This window comes from Hetaerina americana, unplaced genomic scaffold, assembly GCF_022747635.1.
Source record: "Hetaerina americana unplaced genomic scaffold, ioHetAmer1.1.p SCAF_9, whole genome shotgun sequence".
Taxonomy (NCBI): Eukaryota; Metazoa; Arthropoda; class Insecta; order Odonata; family Calopterygidae; genus Hetaerina; species Hetaerina americana.
In genome coordinates this window covers 18,643,982-18,662,633 of record NW_027287538.1, presented here as the reverse complement: position 1 = coordinate 18,662,633, position 18,652 = coordinate 18,643,982, and the positions used below count along the sequence as shown (strand labels likewise).

The 18,652-nt window shown below is 41.4% G+C and overlaps 1 protein-coding gene across 2 annotated transcripts in view; it reads right to left on the bottom strand.

Annotated features, from left to right (window-relative positions):
* The window catches only part of LOC139698710 (insulin-like growth factor-binding protein complex acid labile subunit), a 1,245,847-nt gene that overhangs the window by 135,177 nt on the left and 1,092,018 nt on the right, over window positions 1-18,652 (bottom strand). For both annotated transcript variants that reach the window (XM_071597590.1, XM_071597591.1), the window contains one exon: window positions 12,240-12,287. The gene's annotated coding sequence lies outside the window, so the exon portion shown is untranslated. The remainder of the gene's footprint in view (window positions 1-12,239; window positions 12,288-18,652) is intronic.

Below are 18,652 nucleotides of genomic sequence, written 5' to 3'. Positions count from 1 at the left end.
TGGGCACACCCACCCCAACCCCCCCAGGCCAAGCGGTGACGTCACGGCGCAAGGGGAACCGCCCTCGCCTTATCCTTCGAGGGGACCGGCCGATTTCCATTTCCATTGTCAAAACAATTGCGGGGGCGTCCTTTCCCCCCCCTCCCCGACTAACCTTCCACCCCCTCCGAGCCGTTTCGAGCTCACCCACCCTCGCGAGCAACGCTTATTATACCCACCCATCTCTGGACGCTCTCCAGCACTCTCGTGTCATTCTAGTAGTGGGGGGCGGGCAGCATGCTACCCCTTTCCTGCCTCTTAGCGACAACACCCCTCATCCCAAGGAGATATGCATTCCAGAGACGACTTCTCTTGGATCCCCCGACTGATATGAAAACAACAAGTGCTCCAGGGATGTGTTCCCGGGTAATGGAGCATTCGGGATGACTGAGCAGAATGCTGATAAGTGCGCAACTTCAATACGGCAGTGGTGGTCAAACCGCGGGCCGAGTGTTGCTCCGAGAGATCTCCAAAGTGACAGCTAGCAGTTTCAACTTGAACCCCCGGAGCTAAACACGGTCATGTCATTATCCGGTCCAAGGCTGAGTCTCCCATTAGGGCCGAGTCACGTCGAACGCTAAGCTGTCTGGAAGCGAAATAAGAAACCTTTGTTTTCAACAGAATTTTCACCACCAAGCACGATCCGACTTCCGTCGCGTCGCCTGACGCCACGAGGTCTAGCCCTGATAACGACGCAACGCGACCATCTCTCGCATCAGCATCTGATTGCAATCACAGTTTAAGGTATATATTTTAGTAGTTTTTTAGTACCCTGCAAGCCAACGCTAGGGCGTGTGGCAGGGGGTGAATACGAAGGAGACTAATTATGACCCGAATATTGCTACCCTTACCGCGGTCGGCCGACATTAATTTAACCAGGCTGCAGCAAATGAAGCTATTTACAGGTTAAAAGGATTCTTCTGCCATGACGATTATAGTCTCAACGTAAAGAAGAGTTCATTCCATGAATGATACTGTGAACATTCCCACGCCTATGATGTTACTTCCATCACAAAAGTCTTGGGAATAAAAGTTGAATGCGTTAATACAAAAGCTATCTATATTTAAACTAACGGTTTCAGTGCCCAAGTATATTCAGCGGGAGCCCAAGGACTGCGTGTGCTGGACATTTAAGGTTACTTACTACCAATCTAAAACATTAACTCATTAAGACATTAGTATAAGTATAACATTAGTGTATTACGACACATCTAGGTTGGGAATCAATTTCAGAGTGAATGTTGAATTACTGATTTAAATCTCTTGCATAAATTGGAATGATGTTGATCATTTATTATTACCCCCATTATTAAACTGGGGGTCGCGGTAATCCAGTGGGTACAGCGTTGGACTACTGACCGGAGGGTCCCGCGTTCGATTCCCGGGCTAGGCACTCTGGGCACCTGCAGCCCCACCCAAGCTATGTGATTTTTCGGGTACCAGGTCTTCCTGGGAAACCATAACCGGCACAGGGAAAGTAACTTGCCCCCCTACCCTGATGTGTGAATTTCACACGCCGTCGGGCTTAATACTGGGTGAACTCTACCATCACCTACCAAACCGACCCTCGGGTTGATTACTATGTTTATGGTTTTTATGGTACTAAAATAGTAGAGATTATGGCATTAAAATAAGAGAGATGAGGTAGGACAGATAGATTTAGGATGTCATTTTTTCGACGAACGATAAGGGATCAGAACCGTGGAATGGTCATATTCGGGTCAAAATTAGTCTGGTGTGTCACCCCCTGCCGCACACCCTACGGGTGGCTTGCTTGACAATAAAAAAAACTTAAAAATAAAGTTTCGTCGTAAATCCTTTGCATGGATGTAGCTGATGAAACCGTATATAAATGAGAGAAGATGAGCCGAGCGGAGAATATTTTGGAAATAAATTTGGAAGGCCAAGGTTGAAATTATAATTCCATTGCATTGGCAAAAACAGTATGCCAAAAGTCAACTTCCTAAATATTTCAGCGCACCTGAGATTATTATAATTAAAATACTGGACTTTTGCACTCAAGACGCATTTGGTCTTTAATATTTATGTATTAGGGCCTTAGGGACGTCGCGAAAAAATTGACACACACAAAAATCTACATGTAACCCGCTTCGTGCAGATGGATGGGCACAAATCAAGAAAGGTACAGCACGTTAGAGATTACGGTGAGAAGTGTTTGCAGAAAATAGATAAATATGGTAGGGAGAGGACAAAGCCATGTTTCACATGTGTCAGCGGCTTTTGATTTATTTGATGATTAGCATTCACCTTTTTTCCCTATCCTTTTCTTTCTCGCGTCGTCGCCAAAACTACCGGTTTGCGAACGTGATTTGTTAATATTCAGGAATAATCCCCGTCACTACGTGCACGAAAATTCAATTCCCGGTGCAGTATAGTCCGGGCGACGCGGGCCCGGCGGTACTAATTCTGCACGAGTGTGCGCCTCGATCCTTCGCGAAATGTACACCCGACTCCCCCTCCCCAAAACATACGTGCTCTGCGCTCACCCCACACACAATCCGGGTGAGTACGAATGAGCGCGACACTTAAATGCACTGCAAAATTTACGGAACGATGCATCTGCAACGTCTACGACTGCCCGTTGGCCCAAAGGCGATAAACAATGCGAAAGCCGCGAAAAGAAGAGTGGAAAGGAGGTCAAGGGTGGGACGGGGGGGGGAGGGCGAAGTTGTCAAAGGGCACATCCCTGTCGCGTGAAGTTCTGTCATGCCTTAATCGAGCGATGCATGTGTGCCAACAACACTCCACGGGAGTCATTTCTCTGGCACTCAAACCGAGCGAACTTTTCCTGTCCTCGAAACACTTCCGTTTGTATCTTTCTCGTCTTTCCTCATGCACACGAATAAACAACGGGACATAATATCACGAGCGGAGATCTGACGGCTCAAAAGAACGTATCGATTCGAAGGATTGTACTCGACTCGTTGCACTATTAAAACTATTTCATAGACTCACACGACAGTCGAGTCGTGACTCGACGATTTATAACGCATCGAATGCCGAATGAACTTGACACTTGGGAAGATAATTGTGTCCATACCGTCAAAATTACCGTAAAGTGTTGATACGTTTTACCCAAGGTTAGCTGAAAATTATCCTAGAGGATTAAATAAATTATCAAACAACAAATAAATTATTAAAGAAAAAAAATCACGAAAAGTACGCTTTTCAATCATACGAAAAGGATAACAAATTGGTCGAACCATCGACCTAATAAGTATGACAACTAGGACGACGGTTACTGCTTATACTATTGAACTCCCCCTGATCGATGACAAAATGAATGGTATTGGAATGGATACGATACGCGTAAAAGTCGACCTTCCAAACGCACTACTAAACGACTTAACTTTAGAGAGTAGTCGGTCGATTTACGCCCAAAACCGATCGCAGGTGGTAAAATAAAGGGTCAGCAACGTATATTTCGTACTGAAATCGGAAGTTCTCGCATGAAAATTCACACCCTCGTCGTGGGTTAGCCTCGTAAGAAGTACTAAGTAGATATGGTAAGGGAGGAGATGGAAATGGCCCATGGGGGGGGGGGCAGGGGAATTTGAATAAAAGAGGCGTTTTGGAGGACGCCTAAGTCTGAGAGCAGGAAGGGCTAGAATGCCTGCCGCGTAAGGGAGAAAAAGAGAGGAAAAGGTCGAGCTCTCTCGGCAGAACGAACAGTGGGGGGAAAATATCGTATAGGAATGGGTGGAGAGGCAAAGGCGTTCATGCCGTGTAGAGGAGGACTCTGGAAATCAAAAGCAAATGTGCAACAGTTTTTCAAAACCGCGCAAAAGCTACGTACGTCTTCACGGTAGACTACCTGCAATGTGACCATTGTTCACGTAAAATAAGAGATACGTGCGGGTATTATTCAACGACAAAACTGTTTCACGCTCTCTAACTTTTAAATTTATCAAAGAAGTATATTCAGCTAAAATATTATGATTAAAACTTTTTTTTTCAACTGAACCTCACCTCATTGTCCCTTTTACACCACAATGCACCTTCTTCATCTACACATTTGAAGATCACAAAGTAAAAACCGTAGGGCCGTGAAATATTAACAACTCACGGACTTGAGGTGTTTTCACTTCCTCAAAATTACTGATCTCTCTGTTACTCTCTTCATTGAATGTCTGTTGCGTAGGATTTTTCTTCGAATTGTCAGATAACCACCAGGCGCGCTATTAGTTGGCCGGCGACGTTAATTACGTTCTATGAATATCACATAACATTTTTCAAATACCATACTAACGGGCCCCAATATGCGTAAAGTTGGTTCCGTAATGACCTTCCTTAATTTTTTGCTTCAACCAAAACTTCTATTAAGGAATTTTTGCAAACTCTTGACAACAATTCTGCTTCGATGAGAAGTATTTGGTAAGTCGAAAAAAATAATGCGAAAATCTATATTAAAATCACACAGAATTTTGCTAGATATAAAAATCAAATTAGACTGAATTTCATTCATGGCGAACGTAATCCATAAGAAATAACGGAATAATGAACGAACTTATCCATTTAATACGGAAAATGTTCAAGGTGTTTTTTCTCTCAAAAATGAACGGCCTTTGTTTTTGTTAAAAAAGCTGAAGATCATTAAAATGATGAAAAACATCGCGATTTCCTTTTGCCATCAACATCTGAAAAACTGGGTTTTTTCAGTGCACTTATCCCAAAAGGGAACGGCGCAAAGGTATGTAAAAATACGACCGGACTGGTACGCGATGTAGAGTAAGGCAGCCGGGTAAGCCACTGCACGCAGCTACCACACCCCTCGACGCGACACACCTCACCCGCTGTGGCTTCGCCTCATTTCGGTCGAATCCGTAGCTTGACCTCACCCTCCTCATTGTCACCCACCATTTGACGACAGCGCCAGGGGCGGCCCAGTCGTCGAACACACTCGATAAAACCACAGGAGCACTCGATAGGGACTCGGGGTGTATTCTTTCCTGGAAGGATTCTTTCCCCTCGCTTACCCTTCGACGGGCACGGCGTAAACACGACAATTGTGAGGGTGGCGACAGAAGGCCGAGTTTCGCAAGAAACAAATCGTCGCACTACGGCGGCGCGCAGGTTCGCATTTAAACGGCTCGACGCGAAAACACGCGCGATTACTCACGCCGGGACTGAATCACGAGAGTAAACCCAGAGCTCCTCACGAAGAGTCGGGAGATTTGAAATAACTTGACTCAAACCCGCACCGTTAAACATTATGTTCGATTTCGAAGCTCGAATTTATTGTTCGCGATTCTTTCACGAGGTTATTCCTCGAATACGTGAGAAAAGCCTCAAGATCAGACCTCGCTATTCGTGATTTCTGTGAGGTGAGATATTCGATTTCCAATATCGACCGTAGACATTAGTGAAACATTTTGCAAATAATTTCAAAGTATACAGGCATATCTTGAACACGGTAGCCCAGTAGGTGGAGCATTGAACTACTGACCGGAGAACCCGAGTTTGATTCCCGGGCAAGCCTCTGGCAAACCTCAGTTTTACCCAAAGTCGTGTTATTTTTCGGGTAGCAATATTTATCGGAAAGTCATGGGCGGCGTAGGGAAAGGAATATCCTTACCCTGATGTGCGAATATCCCACGTAGTTGAGCTTAGCACTAGGCGAGCTCCACCCTCACCTACGAATATCAAACCAACATTCTGGTTGACAGTGATTTTTATTGGTATTTAGAAAAATATGCATATTCTGTGAAGTCTTCGCAGGTTTTCCACAGGGTCAGGGTTTCAAAGGTTGGCCGACGTTTCGATGACTAACTCTGTCATCATTCTCATGGCGTAAATACCGAGGTATCACTTTTGCCTTCCTTATATATACCAATGGACGGAAACGATGATGACCAGAGATAACTCCGTCACCGAAACGACGGCATCTAAAACCGTGACCACGGTGGAATAGCAGCGAAGACTTCGCCGCTATCAAGAGCCAGGAAAACACCAAATCTTACATATGATTTGGATATGTCGACAAATAGCCACAAAATGTTATATTTCGCATAAATCTATTTCTGATCGCCTCCCACCTCTGGCGAATCACCTTTGATGGAGACATATACGGACGTCCATGTGACGTTTGACGTTATGGACATGTAAATAACTTGAAATCCCATATTAACCTTCGACATTATGACTTAAAAAATGATTAATATACACCTCTACTAAGATACGAACATCTCGATCTCACACCCGTGAACCTACTTTTGATGTCGACCTTCTGATCCGCATCCTCGGGATATGTTTAGCAGTTTCTTTTTTTTTAAGGTTAGCATAACACCGCCGCCTTTCTTCGGAGTAAAAATCAGCAAAAATTATCATGTAACTGTAACGGAGGTGGTGACGGATACATATGAAATACACGTTTTCTGTGCCAATACCCCGAGGGAATCGAATAACTTATTTCGGCGTTTTTTTTTCATGTGTTACACAAAGACAGCAGTTAACCTATTTTCGTCACTTGTTTTGGGAACGCAGCCTGACTTATACGAGTGGACGTCGTGTGTGTGTGTGTGTGTGTATAGCTACATAACAAAAATAACGGTGCGTTCTTTGAAGGGCAAACAGAGCAACTAGGGAGATTGCGTAATCGGCCGGCGTCGTCCTTTTAGACGTGTGTGTGTGTATGGGGGGGGGACATTCCTTCTGGCGCTACTGCAGGTTTTGGGCGATGACAGGGGAGAGAGGGGGTTGGGTAAGTGGGTAGGGGGGAGGTTGGGGACGGGTGGGATCGGTGGTGAGAGATTAAACGACTAGCCGGCCTCCCCCGAAGCGGGGCGGCATTCCTCCTTGCACTCAGAAAGAGTGAGCCACTGACACCGGGGCCGCGTCGACGGGAAATTCCATTACAATCAAATGGGCCAGATTTTACAAATTTTTCCCTCCGTACGTACTAGGTATTACCGCAGTTAAGTTGGATGGACCCATTTCTCAATGATTCCTTTCTCAAGGATGCGACAAATACTCCTCAATGCTTTCCGTATACATTCGGGAGAAATAAAAACCATTGGTAAATTACAATTTAATTTTTCGATAATTTCGGTCACATTTTTCTATGAAATTAACAAGGGTGGGTAAAAATCACGGCTCGAGTCCACTATTTAGCTTTAAGAGCTTTATCACAAAACGACTCTAAAGGCTACAGTGAGTATTAGTCGCAATATTATTACGGGAAGCGACCTGGATCGGATGAAATTTTCCATTTAACGGGAGAATATTTCGACCTTGAAATAACGAAAAAGTGCGTAAAAAAACGTTCTCACAGTTATTTGAAATAATAAGCGGATCAAACTTAGCACCTTTTCCTGCGAAGCAAAAATTCAAAACATCATATCCTCTTAATCTGAAATTCCCTAGAAAGGAATTAAAACAGCAGCAAAAAATAAAACTTGATAGATGCTTTCGAGTGGAACAGAAAAATTACCAGGATTAAAACTTTCTACATAACCTATTAAACCATCTTTTGATTCCCTGATTTTGCCATTTAAATTACCTGTAAAACTTTCTCACTTTTTCTATGCGTCGTGATCAATTCTAATGCACAATGCAATAATAATAACACTACAATATATTATGCAATTATGGAAATTTAATCATACCCATTTTCTTTTACACTATAGAGTTTCGGCCATCACTGCCACAGATACCTCATTACAACCCCCTTTATACAGGCACAATCAGAAAAGTTTTCCAAGAAAAAGAATTTTTTGATGATGATAATAAACACTATTTTGCAGTAAAAACATTAGTTTTTTTTCTTTTTAAAGCCACATTCAATCATCCAAGATATTCTGCCTATTAAAGGAAAGCTTTGAATTGTCTCTATCGATAATTATTCAGTCACGACAGTGGAACATGTAAAAATCCTATTGTTTATATAACCGAAATGATGAAGAAACTATAAATAATACATGCAAATCAAGTTTTGGCTCGCTCCCGCCGTGAAGTGAGAGAATTTTCGATTACATCCAGGGACGTATTGCGAAAATGAGTTAAATCGTAACGGAAGAAGTGGCTGTGGGAACGCCATACCCCAAATGCGAGCCAGCTAAAACACTAACTTTTGGAGGCAAGAAATTTCATAAAATAATAATGAACGCGAATACCGAAACACACACAGCTATTTCACCCATTAAAAATTTTCTTTTACAAATATCAACTGGCCAAAACTAACATACATCGGGTTTTAATTCATAGAATGAAAAGATGAAAAAACCAAAATCCTACGCTTACGGCCAGATAGGACTTTTCAATTTAACCCGATGAGTAAAAAAAATGTTAATTCTCGCTAATAAATACGCGAATGACTTCAAATAAATTTTACTACGGCTACACGCAATACAGTATCAAAGTGAAATACACATGCGAAATCAGCTACGAGTAAAAAGAAATGTGGTGTGGATAAAATTAATTACTACACTATGCCACAAGGAGTATTTTTTTGGACGGTCGTTAGACGTCATACTGATCCCTTGTCACTCGCTGGGAAAAAATATGACCATAATCAGCAGCTCTCCTGTTGATCTCTCTTAATTTTACTCCCACGATATCCTCTACTGCGATTCGACGGGACTAATAACACATTTTTAACGTCGTCACAAAAGAAACAGAGACTTTATCAAACTAATCACTTCAGCCAGGGGAAAGAAACACACAAAGAGGAGAACTCAAACCCGCGACCATCAGTTTGAAAGGCGAGAGACAACTCCCATTTCCGCAGTGGCCCCATGGAGACAAAATATAGAATCAAATGGGGGAGTTATTACTGCGCGGCGTGACGGAACGTCTCAAATGAAAACGGAAAATACGGAATGAGGCGCGCTGGTGCCTCCCGCCGGCCCGCATGCGAGCGAGATAGAGAGGAGGGATGACGGCGCTTGTCTGTCGACGACGCGCACTCTTTCCAATAAAGATGCGACCCCGATGAAGGGAGGCGAATAAAAACGGAGATATGATAAGGAAGAGTAATGGACCAATCAAGCCGTCCCCCTTCCCCCACCCAGAAACCTCCCATGAGCTCCCGAAAACTTCCTCCACCCGCTCCCAAACAAGAAAGCAAGCTAGAGCGAGCAGAACTTCCCCACTCCCTTTTCCAAGCAAACACATTCACTCCGAAGCTCAAGCTGCTCCCCCGCCATCTACTTCCAAGGCTCTCCTCCTCCCTCTCGGAATTTCCTCCTAGATACACACACACACAACCACCAAACCCCTTCGCAAGCAAGGAGTCGAAACATCCCCTCACACGCCTTCCTCTTTTACCCTCATTCATTCGGACTCCACTCGTCTCCCCTTCTAGGACGCACGCACACACCCACGCGCACACACGCACCAACGGGCGCACTTGACTCAGGGTTGCCACGAGGCAGGGTTGCCGCTCCGTCGCTCCCGTGCACAAAATCGGTCAGTTGAAAAGTATGGAGAGGGGAGGTATGCAGGTTACGTGCACACACAAAGAATGCGCTCGAAGCTTTCGTGGAAACAAACTTAAATTTTGGAATCGTGCTATTTGCATCCGGGTTATACCATTGCTAGCAGTGAAATCAGCCAAATGTAAGGTGTTTGAACACCAAAAGAGAGGTCACTCTTCAATAAAGAGTGATCGCGAATTTATTTCCCCATGTTTCATCGAGCAAAAATTTAATATTTCGTAACATTGTTGGCCTGATGTGGTTTGCATACGTTGTGTAATTTTCACTGATTTTGACAACAGTTAATGAAACGGTGGCAGCGTTGCATCCAAAGCTGGCAACAGAGCATATTCCATTTTTTCACTGTAACTTTTACGCATGTAAATTTTGTGACCAATCTTTACTTAGCAACCATTGTAATAAACCATCCCGGGAGTGCTAAGAGAAGTTTGCCAAATGCCATACACATAAGGCTACTATCACTGTTTAGCACTTCATCATTTGAATTACACTAAACAACTCTTAACAGATGCACATATTTTCTTATGCCAAACAAATTGTACAAAATTTTCCTCCTCTAAAACTAAGTTACTAACGTCCTCTACCCTCTTCGTGACTTCATCATCCTGTCCAGACACTTTCTTTTCCTCCAAAATTACTTCTTGGACCCTTTTCAATCCTTTCCGTGGTTTTAGAAACATTACAAACAACTTTGTGCTACTAAATGATTTCACGCTTTGTACTGCCTTAGTGTTGTTTAGTAAAATAACGAATGTATCTAAGATTCTATAGCACGCGTGATGATAAAAGATATGATGACAATAATATCAAGGACGAATTCGACAGTGAGCTTACGATTCACCTTTCACTCCCTCCCAGTCAGAAGGCATCATTGATATATGTACTAAACCCACGATACAAATATATCAATATATTTCTCAGTATTAGGTAAGGTCATACGGGTAATAACCGTCAAGTTAATTTTTTTCATTATCTAAGATCAGCATAGGATATGGAATATTATGCAGTCCTATCCCGATGTAGACGAAACGGAAAACACTTAGTTTTACCCTTCGCATCTTTCTGCCACCCGCATCTAGACATTTCTCCCAGTTTCGTGACTCAGTTCCGATACCTTAAGACGGCTCCCTCGTGACTAAACCAACCATAAAGCATTACCCTATCAACTTGTTCAATGATATGTCACAACCCATTTTGATATTTTTCCTTGCAATACGTACCACTATGCCCTTACGTGTAAACGTGCATAATTTATGGTTACACATAATTATGATCAGTCATTTACAATACTTATTCATTAGTGCATGTTAAATGTTCAATAATTTTTTTCCGTGCTTTTCATTACACACGCAGAGAGCGTTGTGTCGTCATTCATCAAAATATTTCGCGGCACTCGAGACGTACCATTACGGCAGCCGGAAGTGCCGGGGCAATTCGGTTGGCTGACGTAAAAAAGGACAGCTTAGAAATTCACCCCTTCCAGTCAATTCCATTATTTCCTTCGTCCGGGTTTTTTTGTGCCAACGAACCCAATTCATATGCTTCTCCAATTAAGTGAAAGATAAAGTGTTCTTATAAGCATGATCAAACCGTTTCCTCCTTTCATTGAGAACAATGACAGGACACTGCATTAATTGTGTCCGGTCGCCCCCCGTGCCCTTTCAGTGGATCACGGGATGCCATGTAATTGTGGAAGTATTGAGGTAAGTGAAGTATGGTCGGTGGCCTAACACCCCCTGCCACACGTCCTTGCGACGACTTGCGGGCTACATCATGCACAGATAGATGTTGATGATGTTATGTCTGAGGATGCCGCGAAAGGAGCATGTCATCAGGGCTGATGAACTCAGACTAACTAAGAATCGACATAAATTACGAAGACATAAAGGCGAACCGGGGAAGGATGGAGCTCCCAGATCTCTCCCAAAACAATTCGTTGGCTAACAATAACGAGCCGCAAATAATTCAATATTCACGGTCAAATATTGATCTGAAGACTAAAACTCTTGTTGGAAACAACGACCATAGTGCTTCTATCATTTGCTCAAGTGGCGATACGAATTCATGCAACCTGGTGTTTTTTTTTCTTGTTTTATTCGTGCTGTTTCCTGCCTTGCATGAAAAGACTGCTTTGCAGGAAAAAAACACGGATCATATAACATTACTTGAAATTTTTTCATTTAAATTAGTAATTAAAAATAAAGCAAAACTTAATATTGAGACATGCATGCCTGGTGTTGACTCATCGCCTGCCACACACCCTAGCGGTGGCTTGCAGAATACGTAGATGTTGATTCAAAGGGCCTTCAATGGCAACATTTACGGCAAATTTAAACGATTGACCGACTCAATCACCGTTTAATTAATTCCTATATTGCTAAACTCTAAGCTACCATATTAAAAGGTAGAGGAAATGGAAAATCCTATTGTTATATCACACTTTAAATGCGTTTAACAACAAAAGTCAACCAATCCATTATCATGACGACTGTCAAACCTAATTTTCCAGGGAGAAACCTTTTGAGTTCCTTTCTAAACTCGGTTAGAGGTCCCCCAAGGTCCATAAAGCTCCCCCTCCTACTTAAACATACTTTAAAAAGGAAGTAGTTTCTAGTGATGGGATCCCTTGCCCATCATCATTAGTTTGTTCATGCAATATCCTTCACCTTTGAACTGAAAACAAAGGAAATCTAGTCCGAACTAATAAAAAGTAGAACATATTTGCTTACTCAAAGAAGTTCTTACCTTGTAATTTTCAGCAGGAATCCTAGAAGATCTGATGATGAATGGAATCTGAAAATGAGAAAAGAGAAAAAATTAATCCAACTTCCTTTTATTGAAGGCGAGACGGAAATACTCAAATTTGGATTGGAAAATTTTAACTCTATATTTATCAAGGCATTTTAATAACCATTTTTGTAAGGGCTTGAATAAAAGTTCATCCACGATAACTGATTTTTTTTACCCCACCAATGAAAAACTTAGAAAGCAGTTTAAAAGCATTATCGGAAACTCAAAATTTTTGCAATTATTAAAACTTACATTTAATTATTAAATGCGGGTATTATGACGGATAGGACGATGTAAAGTTCACTTATTTTCTTGAACATTTAACCAAAGCGCAGGCTAATATTTTAAGCCTCAAAGATCGTATTTTTCGATTAATCATTCCTCGGCATTCTCACGAGGGCATTTAAATAACTCAAATAGCTAAAAGCACACGATTAATTAATTCATTTAAAAAAATAAAGAACAAATATATGGTTTCGCATTTAAAAAAATTGCGTTGATCACTTATCTCCATAAAATTCTGGACTTAAAATTCAAAAAATACATGATGGACGACAGGGTGATTTAAAGTTCACTTATTTTAAAATGAGATGTTATTCATTAATGCCAAAATTCGACTGCAAGGAACAAGCTCACTGAATCATTCCATATTGAACTAAACAACAATCCATATGGATATTCAATCTGTAGGGATTAATCGCACCTACTTACTCTCGTACTAGGGAAAGCAACCTACAGCTTAAGTAATTTTTCCCAATAGGGATAATGCAGAAATGTGGTAGGATTATCGGGGAATTGGATAAGGGGTAGAGGGAAACCCAGCGTCGACAATAGCCTACTCTAAAAGAAAGAGACTAAGAAGTCCACAATTTAACCTCTCGGGAGTAGGTTTCCGACATCACCGAGACCGTATCCACATCTCAAATAGTAAGTAATACGAGCTTAGCTCCCCATACACGCATCAGAAGTATATGGCGCAAAGACGAAGTGACCGCTGCCGTTACTTCATGTCGTTATTGCATAGCGCAAATAATCCGTTTCTCCTGATTGATTATATCTTTCTTTTATTGTCTATTGCGAGGTTTTCATAAATCGTTCAGCAATGACGTTGATGAAGCACCAATATGGCCGTTTATCGGTTAAAACACCGTTAGTAAATACTATAAATTTAATCCCAATTGTCTTTCTCATGAGAAATAAATTCGACGGAATACTGCTCGTAAATTAAGAAAAGGACGAAGAGGTCGAACTAGAACGTTAAAAAGAGGGGAACAGCATCTCCAAACTCTATTACGAGATGGGAGAGAAGAGAGAGTGTCGCATGGGGGATAAGAACATGTCACAGAAACCATTACTCCACAAAGAAAAAAAAATCCACTTCTAAACAGGAATAACGGAAAACCCCTATGAAAGACGCAAGTGACTTGTATATCAGTACGCATACGGGCCGACAATCAAATGCACTCACCAATGACAGAAAGCATTCATCATGAGAAATGGTATTGGGAGGGGGGAAAAAACCTTTTCCCTAATAAAAGTCATAACGATGACGCCATATTTGGGAAATGGGTTAAAATTCTGTAGCGGAAGAGTAAAAATGAGATGTGGAAGCTTCGGAACAAAACGATGACTAGAAGACCTTGTGGACACACCCATAATATGATTTGTCTGGTGACCTCTTCCGTCGCCCTGTGCACGACTGTCGATGACTTTAACACTCCCGGAGCCCTTACTATACGGGTCTTAGGGTGGACCAAGAGGCAAAATTAAAAAAAAAATAAAACATTTCGTCACGTGAACTGCAACCCGTGCGTGCATGGGAGAAGACGTCACGCGAGGGCATTGTCACGTCGCATGCGAGTCGCCCGGCCCATTCCGCAACCGCCCATCGGCCGGCCATCTCCAGCGTGCTCGGCTCAATAATGCAATCGACTTCTTTCCCTCTCCTCCCCCACCCCCACCCAATTCTCTTATCCTCCCTTCCCCTAAGGGGCCATCCCCCGCTTGGCACGTGGCGGGTAAATAAACCCCCGGGGGGAGAACGGGGGATCACCGACTCGGGGTTCACAAAATGGACGTCAGTTGATATTCCGTCCGGTACGCAAGTCTCACCCACGTAGGTGGAACGTTCGGCCAATGGAAATATAAAACCATCCGGAAGAACGACTGCTCGAGAATTTCTGGGGAGATAAAAAGGTCATCTTACCGAATGGGTCATTCCATATAGGATCAGGAGGAGATTGGACGTTGATGTCGCAGATTCTGACGAAACCTTCGATCAAATATTGAAGAAACCATAAGTCGATGTCCCTCGTCGAAAAAAAAACTATGCACTTTAACCGAACCCCATAAACACTAGGGTCGTATTATAAAAGTTCCCTACAACCTTCTTAAACGTACTTCTCCAAAGGTTGCCTTGAAAGTTTCATACTCTACTACGATCACGTCTTACTTCCTTACTAGCCCGTCTTAAATTTCTTCGTAAAAGTTTAATTTCGCCCCATAGAAATGATCAAAACGTTTCACCCATAGCCAACCAACCTATTCCATTGATAAAGCCCTACGCGTCCTACTTAATTCTTTCTCCCACTCACACTCCTCTAAAATGGCATCGCTGATAATAATGAATTTCTTTCCTTCAGCAACTTTCGATTACAGAACCAGAAGAGATTATCCTCGCCCTCCCCTCCACACAAACGATTCTTTGAATCCAACGCGGTCGCTCTCTCGCCTCATTTCCCCTTCCTGTTCTACTAAACCTAAAATTGGTCACATGGGGGAAGGAATCGGATATCGAGCCCTTTCAAACCAGCACTGATAATATTCACAGAACGGAAGACCATGTTTTTATCATTTGGAACATCGAGAAAAACGTATGCACTATAAAAACAAGTAATTCTTAGAATTTTTTCCAAGTACTTTTCTCACGGTACTACCGAGTAAAACAGTTAACTGTCAACATCATGATACCTTGATGATGATAGTCAGCTGTCGAAAACGGTGGTACTATAATAAAAGTATAGGAAAAATACTCAAAATCTAATTATTTGTTCATAAAAAATTGAACAAGTCCACGATATTTCGCATCCTCCTATATGATTGATGCATTAAGAGAAACAAATTTGCACTTTTCCGCAGAGTAATAAAAACGTGCAACGCGTTTCAGTTCATCGAAACATCATCAGTTACAAGTCTTGTACCTGAAGATGGTTCGATGAACTGAATCGCGTTGTACGTTACAATAAATCTGCGGAAAAGTGCAAATTTATTTCTCATAATGACCAACTACCACTACATCTCTCCTGAATGTGTTTAATACATGCATATTGAATATGCGCATCGATTTTAAACACTCATTTAAAATTAACCATTTCGGAGCGTCTGAACAAATTTTAAATAAAATAATGTTGTTCATTCGGATCTTGCCTGTACATCGAATGATAAACATTAGCTAATAATTTTCGAGTACACCAACTACACTCGTTACTCAGGATTTTCCATTTAATATTCGCCGAGGTAGTATAAACTGATCTCAGCGTTCCACGGCGATGAATCTTTCGCCACTTTGACAAAATGTTGAAGACCTAAACGAGAACAGAGTGGGACTGGCGCTTTGCGATTAACTAATACCCATGAGGTAAAACGCTTATCTCAGATAACTTATCAGTTATTTTATATTCCTTATCATACTTGTTTTCGCCCAGGAACAGATAAAACCAACCAAAATCCTCCGATGAATCGGCATACAATTTTCATTTCAAAAAGATTTGTCATTTCTCGCATGGATCTTGGAGCGGAGAAATTATGTCACGACAATTTCAATTTCGCCTTCTCGAGATTTGACTCGAAGTGAATGTCATGATAAAACTCCTCCCACTACGGGTTACAGACAATGAAGGGGGTTGACCTTTTAAATTTTGGATTCGATGGAATTAATAGACATCTATTTTTCATTCTTTTGCATTACAATACTTTTACCGTTTAACAAAAAATATACTGAAGACGGTGGAAATTTGCCGAATTTTGAAATTGGTAAATCCGATATCATTCTGGAAGACACAGGGTATAGTTTGCTAAACGTAGTAGTTGCTCGGTACAGTAGTTTACTTGTATTCATTTTTTCAAACGCATACCACAAATTTTAATATTCCGTATTTCTGAATGCTCAAACTTCATTTGAGTTAATTTTTCAAGCTAATTTGGGTGGTGTAAGTACATTGAGACCGTAGTAGCGTCATTACCATTATAGACGTAAGTATAAGAAGCTGCTTCTAATGCTTAGGACTGCATGAATCATAATTTACTTTCAGGTATTCATTTAATTTTGAAATTGGCAATAGGTTTTCAATAACATTGCAAATATATTAAAACCTACTAGCGTGAATAGGCTTATTCTAAATTTACGCGAGTGCGTCATTATATGGTGATCTACCAAAGCGAGCAACATTACTTTTTATTGAAAGCAGCACACCAATTGAAGATAGACGTTCGACGGACGAAAACAACTTCAGACGGACATAAACAGCTTTCCCCTGGCGCTATTACCTTCATCGCGCCATGAAAAGGCATGCTCAAAAACTGTAGGGTAAGTTAAAGGGTGTGCAAACTTCATTTCCATATTCTCATAAAATCGAACGAAAGGAGTTAAATTGTATTATAGCGAACAATATGACCTGGGTGCATAGGTGCAATGAAATCATTATTTTTATGGTGAGCATAGATTTTCTGTTGGAATTTTTAGTGTTTCATATCGCAGAGTACGCATTAACTCGTTGGCAGGGCAACACAGGGAGAGTAGCACAATTGACCGCGCGGAACAATATACAAGCGAAGTATGAGAATCCGTCGTCGGCGCACCCAGACGACTCGAGGTCTCGGGTGTAAGTACTTCCCCGACACGGAGTTTTAATGTGCCATTACGGGAACTCGCGATCGCCCAACTAGCTGTACACTGGTGCCTTTTGCTAAACCCCCCTATCTACGGAGAACAAACCTGATTTTTACGACGCCCCGAAATATTGGAGAACTCGGAGGATAATTCTACAACCGCCACGAGTAAATCGGTTAGGTCACTATTAATTAATTCGGGGAATTAAGAAAAGGGACGAGGAACCTCAGTCGAAAGGGAAAGGGAGGAACGTACAGTATCGAGGATACATTTTAAGTAAAAGTATTTTTTAATAAAACTATTTTTTAATTGATGTTTCGGCCATTCGCTTAGATTATTACTTAATAAATGTTTATTTCATTTTCGTTTCAAACCTCACAATTACAAGTTTTACATAACTTCATAATAATTTATGATTGAAAAATATAAAACATACATGGTAACCTACAAGCCACCGCTAGGGTGTGTGGCAGGGGGTGATTACGCACAAGACTACCCTTGACCCAGAACACCTTTCACTCCTAGCGCGATCGTATAAAAGTTATTCTGATCCCTAATCGTTCGTGGGAAAAATGTCATCTTAAACCTATTTTTTCTACATTTAATCTCTCTAATTTTATTTACATGATCTCTCCTACCCTGAGTGCGATGAGACCAATAATACATTTTCAACATCATCGCTAAGGAGACCTTCCAATTTATGCAAGAGTTTTAATCTCTACTTAAACCTTCGCTCCGTGAGTTATTCCAAGCCTACCTCCTCAAATAATGTTGATACACCAATCAATTTAACATAACAATGACTTAAAAATCTAGCTCAATATGATCAAAACTAATCAAACGCTGGCGTGTTAAGATGCCACCGCAGTCGACTAAAATGGTAATGACAATTAAAAAATTAAATTCCGCACTTTTTTACGTCCCAATTAGTACACGATGGATTACCTCTAAATATACTCAGTTCTGAGCTTAGGAAAAGGCGTCATAACAAGAGAAAAGGGAAAACGGAAAATGAAATCCTTTTTCTCAAGCCTACTCTACTCCATGAATACATTTATTTCACAAACGCTGCGACTACTTCAGAAATGAGATAATTGGGCGCTAAAACACTAAGCATTAACTACGCGATCATACCGTAGTATGAAAGTTTACGAAAAGGACGTATGAGAAGTTATAGATAGTTTTATTTTGGAAACATTGGCGGGACCAGGGAAACGTTTACTTCTTAATGGCCGAAAACTGTCAAAGGATCATATAAATTTCTCTATCAGTGAGTTCATAAAACCATTCTTCTACATTTAATTTGATTTTAAAGTGCGAAATCGAAATTTCTCACATTATAACATTTTACGACACTGCCTACCATGAGCCACAACTACTCACAGTTAGGTTAAATAATGTAATATAACGCCGACTCATTTCATTTCCTAACCACAAGCAAAATAAAATCATGTTTTTTGAAAAGAGGAATTACGCATCC